Source organism: Corvus brachyrhynchos, unplaced genomic scaffold, assembly GCF_000691975.1.
Source record: "Corvus brachyrhynchos isolate BGI_N302 unplaced genomic scaffold, ASM69197v1 scaffold434, whole genome shotgun sequence".
Lineage (NCBI taxonomy): Eukaryota > Metazoa > Chordata > Aves > Passeriformes > Corvidae > Corvus > Corvus brachyrhynchos.
In genome coordinates this window covers 1,472,299-1,478,298 of record NW_008238372.1, presented here as the reverse complement: position 1 = coordinate 1,478,298, position 6,000 = coordinate 1,472,299, and the positions used below count along the sequence as shown (strand labels likewise).

The 6,000-nt window shown below is 43.5% G+C and overlaps 1 protein-coding gene across 5 annotated transcripts in view; it reads left to right on the top strand.

Moving 5' to 3' along the window:
- Window positions 1–4,073: 4,073 nt before the first annotated feature.
- Window positions 4,074–6,000, top strand: part of ERG (ERG, ETS transcription factor) — a 108,469-nt gene continuing 106,542 nt past the window's right edge. For 4 of the 5 annotated variants that reach the window (XM_017736349.1, XM_017736348.1, XM_017736344.1 and 1 more), the window contains exon 1: window positions 4,074–4,169. The gene's annotated coding sequence lies outside the window, so the exon portion shown is untranslated. The remainder of the gene's footprint in view (window positions 4,170–6,000) is intronic. The other variant, XM_017736342.1, reaches the window with a different exon arrangement.

The following is a 6,000-nucleotide window of genomic DNA, read 5'->3' as shown; positions in this document are numbered from 1 at the left end:
GAACAATCCCAGCTCTCGCAGCCTTTCCTCCCAGCAGAGCTGCTCCATCCCTCTGCTCATCCTGGTGCCTCCTCTGGCCTCTCTCCAGCAGCTCCATGTCCTCCCTGTGCTGGTCCCAGCGCTGGGGCAGCTCTGCAGGTGGGGTCTCGTATCAACATCCATGGTGGGCAGTTTACATTGGTAAGGAGTAGAAACCATTTCTTGAGGGATGAATGAAGAAAATAGAGGACATTGTAAGTTCCTGTCAAACACAAAGCAGTTTAAAGGCTCACAGTTGAACACCACAGTTGTTTTGGCAGTCCTCTGCCACCCAGATTGGTTTTCCTGTGCTAGATCTCCGTGGTGAGTGTGGACTTCACCATTTGGGAAATCTGAGGCCAAAGGGTGTTTGGAGTCCCACTGGGCACGCCGCCTCCACTGACAGCATCTCTGCAGCTGACACAAAAGCCAAGCGCTCACGTTGCCATCAGTGCTGGAGGTTGGTGTTGGAAGTGGTCAGAGTGAGCACAGAAGGGCCAGCAGGGTTTTGGGATAAAAAAATGATGATTAATTTTTGGGTGAAACATTTTTCTGCTCTCACTGAGTATAGGGATGGGAGTGAGACCTGGAAATTAAGAATGTTTTAGACATCAAAAGTGGAAAAAAGAAGTGATCAGTTCCTAGGTAATAATAGGAACTGGGGAAATGTCCTTCCTAGATATAGTGGGAGCTGGGGAAGTATCCAGGGGAGGGCAGCAGGAAAAAAGAATGGCAATTATTTGTAGTATTAAAACATATTGATTGATCTTGCTTAGAGTTGCATCTTTGGGGAAGAGGGGCTGAAACACAACAAAAAAAATGCATGGCAGTACATAAAAATTTATTCTAAACGCAGACTTTGCAGTCAGGTTTAGAACCACCATAAAATCTCAACATTATTATGTGTCTATGTCTCATAATTTTTTAGCAGGAGAATTTGAGATGGGATCTGTTGCTTTGGAGGGAGAGAACAAAGGAAAAATGTTGATTATAAAAGTACTGGAAGAATCTAAACAATTTCAGGTTGGGTCTGTTGTGGCAAGGTATTCAGTATATGGCTGGACCAAAAGCAAGGGTGGATGGCCAGCTTGGGGTGCAGTGTGTTAAATTCCTGTGGCAAAACGCCTGTGCAAACTCACAGCCCTCAAATAACATCCCAAATACACCACTTTCATTATTATGGTTTCCCCTGCCAAAGGAACAATTGGAATTATTCCTGCCTCTAAAACATCCCTCTATTTCTACCAGTCCTGGGAATTAAAGATTTTCTGCAGCAGAATTCCCTGCTGGAAGAATTGCTGCTTCCTTCCAGGCATGAACCCCTTCAGAAGTGGGTGAAGCACATGCGTGTGCCTGTGTAGTGGTTGGAGTTTGATCCTGCATGGCTGAAATCCGTGCAAGTTTTGCTCTTTGACAGCAATGGGATGGAGCCCTGTGCTCGTTGGGTGTTTCTGTGAGCCCTCGTGGAAGGCACGACGATAAATGGAGCAAGACCATAAACTCTGGCCCTGTTTCTGCAGCAGTGGATCAGCCCATCTGTAGGCCGTATGTCAATAAAACCAGCTAATTACAGAATAACTAAATATAAAAGGCCCCACTGCTTAAGAAAACCCTCCTGTATCCCATTCCCGAGCTTCCTATTACATCTATGGAGAGTCTGGATCATAAGTATTTGTTCCATTAAACCCTGATTTTGAATTCAAGCTAAGCCTGAAGGAAACTGCAGCCTTATCCTTGCAAAGTTCTACTCATTCTTGCTCAGAGAGGTTGTGGAAGCTGTGGATATTCCATTCCTGGCAGTGCCCAAGGCCAGGCTGGACATTGGGGCTTGGAGCAGCCTGGGACAGTGGGAGGTGTCCCTGCCCATGGCAGGGGGTGGCACTGGAGGGGCTTTAAGGTCCTTCCAACTCAAACCATTTCTGGGATTCTGTGATGACTCCATGTCTTTAGACATTACAACTATCCCCATTTGTTTTGGCAGAACTGCTTCCAGAATGGTTGCATCTCTATCTCCTTTCCATGCTGGGGCCTTCCCAGGTTCTGCTGGAAAAGGGGGACTGGACCTGCCTTAACCCTGAAATTACTTTTCTCCTCCAGCTGGAATTAAAACACATAATAATTGTTAATATTTCTTTTTCTCTTATCCACATACAAAACTCTCTGTGCTGCTTTTGCTGCAGTTTTTTTTTTGCCTGCTGTGAATTCAGGTTTGGTGAACTAAATACATTCCTCTTCCTTCTGTTTTTTTCTCTCTTATCCACATACAAAACTCTCTGTGCTGCTTTTGCTGCAGTTTTTTTTTTGCCTGCTGTGAATTCAGGTTTGGTGAACTAAATACATTCCTCTTCCTTCTGTTTTTAGTGTGTGAGGAGGAACACAGGCATTTCCCTTGCAATATATATAGAAATAATGAGGTTTTTTTCCATGTGAAATTTGTTTCTTTGAATTTCTAAGTCAAGCTTCCATTTTTGCATGCAAACTTGCTTTGCAGGTTCAGTAATGTATTATAAATTTAATACTACTGCTTTACACTCACTATTAGCAAATACATTTAAATCCTTAAAATATTATTTTTCTAAGCACTGAACTTTACAGTTTCACGGATGACAGGTCCATGTTTCATCCAGCAAAGTACTTTAAAATCCAGATGCTGAAAAAATCAGCCTAAAATTATGCATTCGGTCAGTATTAGCTATTTATAGACATTCTTCAGATGCATTTGAAATAAAAAATGAAAACAAAGCTGTGAAGGTCACAAATCAAAGCATTATTGGAGATGACTTATATCCTTCCAAGGTACTTTTTTGCTGAGGATGTGGCATATTTCTATTTTTGCAATGCATTAACATTTTTTATTGATAAAGTGAGATTCAAGCTGCAGTGGAGGTGCCAGTCTTTCTGATCTGTGTATTTGAACAGTTTTTGCAGTCCAGGTCAACACTTAATGGAAGTCACTTATTTCTTAAATACCTTGTGTTTATACAGCTGGTCTGGTTTTGTTTGTTGGTTTTTTTTTGATTTTGCTTTCCAACATCTGAACTGAAAGTGCTACAAGTAAAAAGAGAAATTAAAAAAAAAAAAAAAAGGATTTTGTGCCAAAGACATACAAAAGGAGTAAAAAAGCATTTAGTAACAGAAAGGAGGATTGGTCTGGAGAACTTCAAAGGGTGTTCAGTTTTTTTCTGTGGTCAGATGATCATTTCCACTGGAAGCTGGTGGTATTTGCTAATATGCTGAAGAAGGATCACCACAAGTATTTACACTTTGTCTTAAGAATATTTTAAGAAAAAAAAAATGGTGTTGCCAGTCATGTTGTTTGTGTTAATGTTCCCTGTGAAGCCTCTTTGCCATCCTGAGAGTGGAGTTTCAAAACAACAGAAAAGCCCTGCAGGGGCTTGTGAAGGACCTTCCACGCTTCTGTTCTGTTTATCCTTTCACAGAGGATTCATCCATCCCTCCTGATATCCCACAAACCATCCCCATCCTTCTGCCAGTGCAGGGGACACCCAGACATGCCTGGAGAAGGGAAGCAGGTGCCACAAATGCCTTTGGAAACAAAGCTGTGCACCTCAGTCGGGTGTTGTTTCACTTTCTGTGAGTGTCCTTAGCTGTGCCAGGCTTCTTTTTGGGAAAGTTTCCACATATTTTTTCACTTTTCACACTCCCTGGAGCACCTTAGGTCCAACTTAATTTAATCTCTTTTAGGTCATGACTGGGGTGTGCAGGTAGAAGCTGGGAAACTACATCAGTTTACCATGGAATCATGGAAAGGTGTGGGTTGGAAGGAACCCTAAAGATCAGCTCATTCCATGCCCTGCCACAGGCAAGGAGACTTTTTATAGACCAGGTTTCTCTGAGCCCCTGGCCTTGAACACTTCCAGAGCTGGGCTTTCCTTGGGATAGATTCCAAGGTGTTCGCTGGAGCTGCCTCATGGGTGACTCCCCCAGGACAGGCAGCTCCCTCTGCTCTTTGCAGCCCCCTGGACCAACAGAAGCAACTCCATAAGCACAGGAAACAAAATCAATTCTATTTCTCATTAAAACTGTGTTTTCCTTCATTAGAATAAGAAGCATCCGCAGAAACCAGGGGGGAGAAAAAGGAGGACGACTTTCCAGGGCAGATTACAGAAACATTTGTTGCATCCCCAAAAGTGAGTGCTTGCATGCAACAGATTCAGTGCCAGTACATTCTGTTCCTGAACAACATATACATTTCTTGAATATGACAACTGAAGAAATTTATTGAAAGCAGAGAAAATGCTTTCAATATATTTTTTTTCCTTGCTCATGTATTCCTAAACGGTCGTTACACTTTAGATCTCCCTAAAATGATGATTGTCCAGTTTGTACATACTGTTTTTCATTGTAACAATTCAGGACTCTTCTGGGTTTGACAGAACTGTTGGGTAATCTGCAGTAAATAATATACAGGTCTAATATACTCAGTGATTATTGAAAGTGCATGGTGTATGTAATGTCTGATTATGCAAATTTAATCAAGTAGTTATCCTTGAAAAGGCTGTGAGGTGTTTACACAATTATTTATGACACTTTATAATTACTACTGTTTGCTTGTTACATCTATGCCATCAATTTGTGCTCCATGCTGAAATGTGGTTGAAAATATGAATTGGTGTGCATGTGCTGCAAAAGTTGTCCTGATTCTGTCCCATTTTCCACAGGATTATTAGAAACAGATTTTCTGTGAACAAAATTAAAACTAGAGGCAGAGGTGTCTGGCAGCTAGAGGGCAGCTAGAGGATCTAGTTCAATCTTCTGTACATCAGGTTCAGGCTCACAGAGGAACCTTCCTGCTCGGGAAAATTCAGTAATCAGAAGTGAGTGCAGAATGCTTGCATTGTCCAATCCAGCAATCTTTCCTAAAAAAATGGCCCTAAGGTCCAAGAGGCACAAGCCAAGGAAGGTTGAAGGAGCTGATAACACCCACCATGGGATGGTGATATGAGAGCCCACCTGCAGAGCTGCCCCAGCCCTGGGCCCAGCACAGGGAGGACGTGGAGCTGCTGGAGAGAGGCCAGAGGAGGCACCAGGATGAGCAGAGGGATGGAGCAGCTCTGCTGGGAGGAAAGGCTGCGAGAGCTGGGATTGTTCAGCCTGGAGAGGAGAAGCTTTGGGCTGAGCTCAGTGTGGCCTTGCAGGGCCTGAAGGAGCTGCAGGAAAGCTGGAGAGAGACAATTCCCAAGGCATGGAGGGCCAGGAGCCAGGGAATGGCTTCCCAGTGCCAGAGGGCAGGGCTGGATGGGAGATTGGGCAGGAATTGTTCCCTGGCAGGGTGGGCAGGCCCTGGCACAGGGTGCCCAGAGCAGCTGGGGCTGCCCCTGGATCCCTGGCAGTGCCCAAGGCCAGGCTGGACATTGGGGCTTGGAGCAGCCTGGGACAGTGGGAGGTGTCCCTGCCCATGGCAGGGCATTGGAACCAGATGAGCTTTAAGATCCCTTCCAACCTCAGCCATTCTTTGATTCCATGATTTTATATATAATTTGTTATAATTGAATTGGATGTTGTTGTTTCACTTCCTAAAACACTTCCATTTGTTTTTATCTTTCCAACAAAGGTGTGAGTTTTTCTTAGCTTATGGCTTCAGCCTCGAGGTAATTTGTTATTAATTCTTTTTCAAACAGTTTGTGTATCTTTCCTCAGATGTAATTTTAAGTGCAGCACCAATTAAAATGTTTGAAACACTCTTGGGCTTTAACCAGTGGAATGACTGTAAATGAGAAACTACTCTTTGTCACTATATATCTCTCCTGATGTCATCCTGCTTTTCCACAATGCGATATTTTTCTTCGGAAAGTTGTATTTCTGTAGAGAGCTAAGGTCCATAATTACAGCCTGCAGTCAGGAATAATGTGGTGGTTACTCCATGGCTGGTGCACACCTTCAGCTAATCTGGGACTTGATCTGAGTTTGAATAATTAAACACAGAAATCTGCCAGGGCAGCTCTAGCATGAGACAGAAAG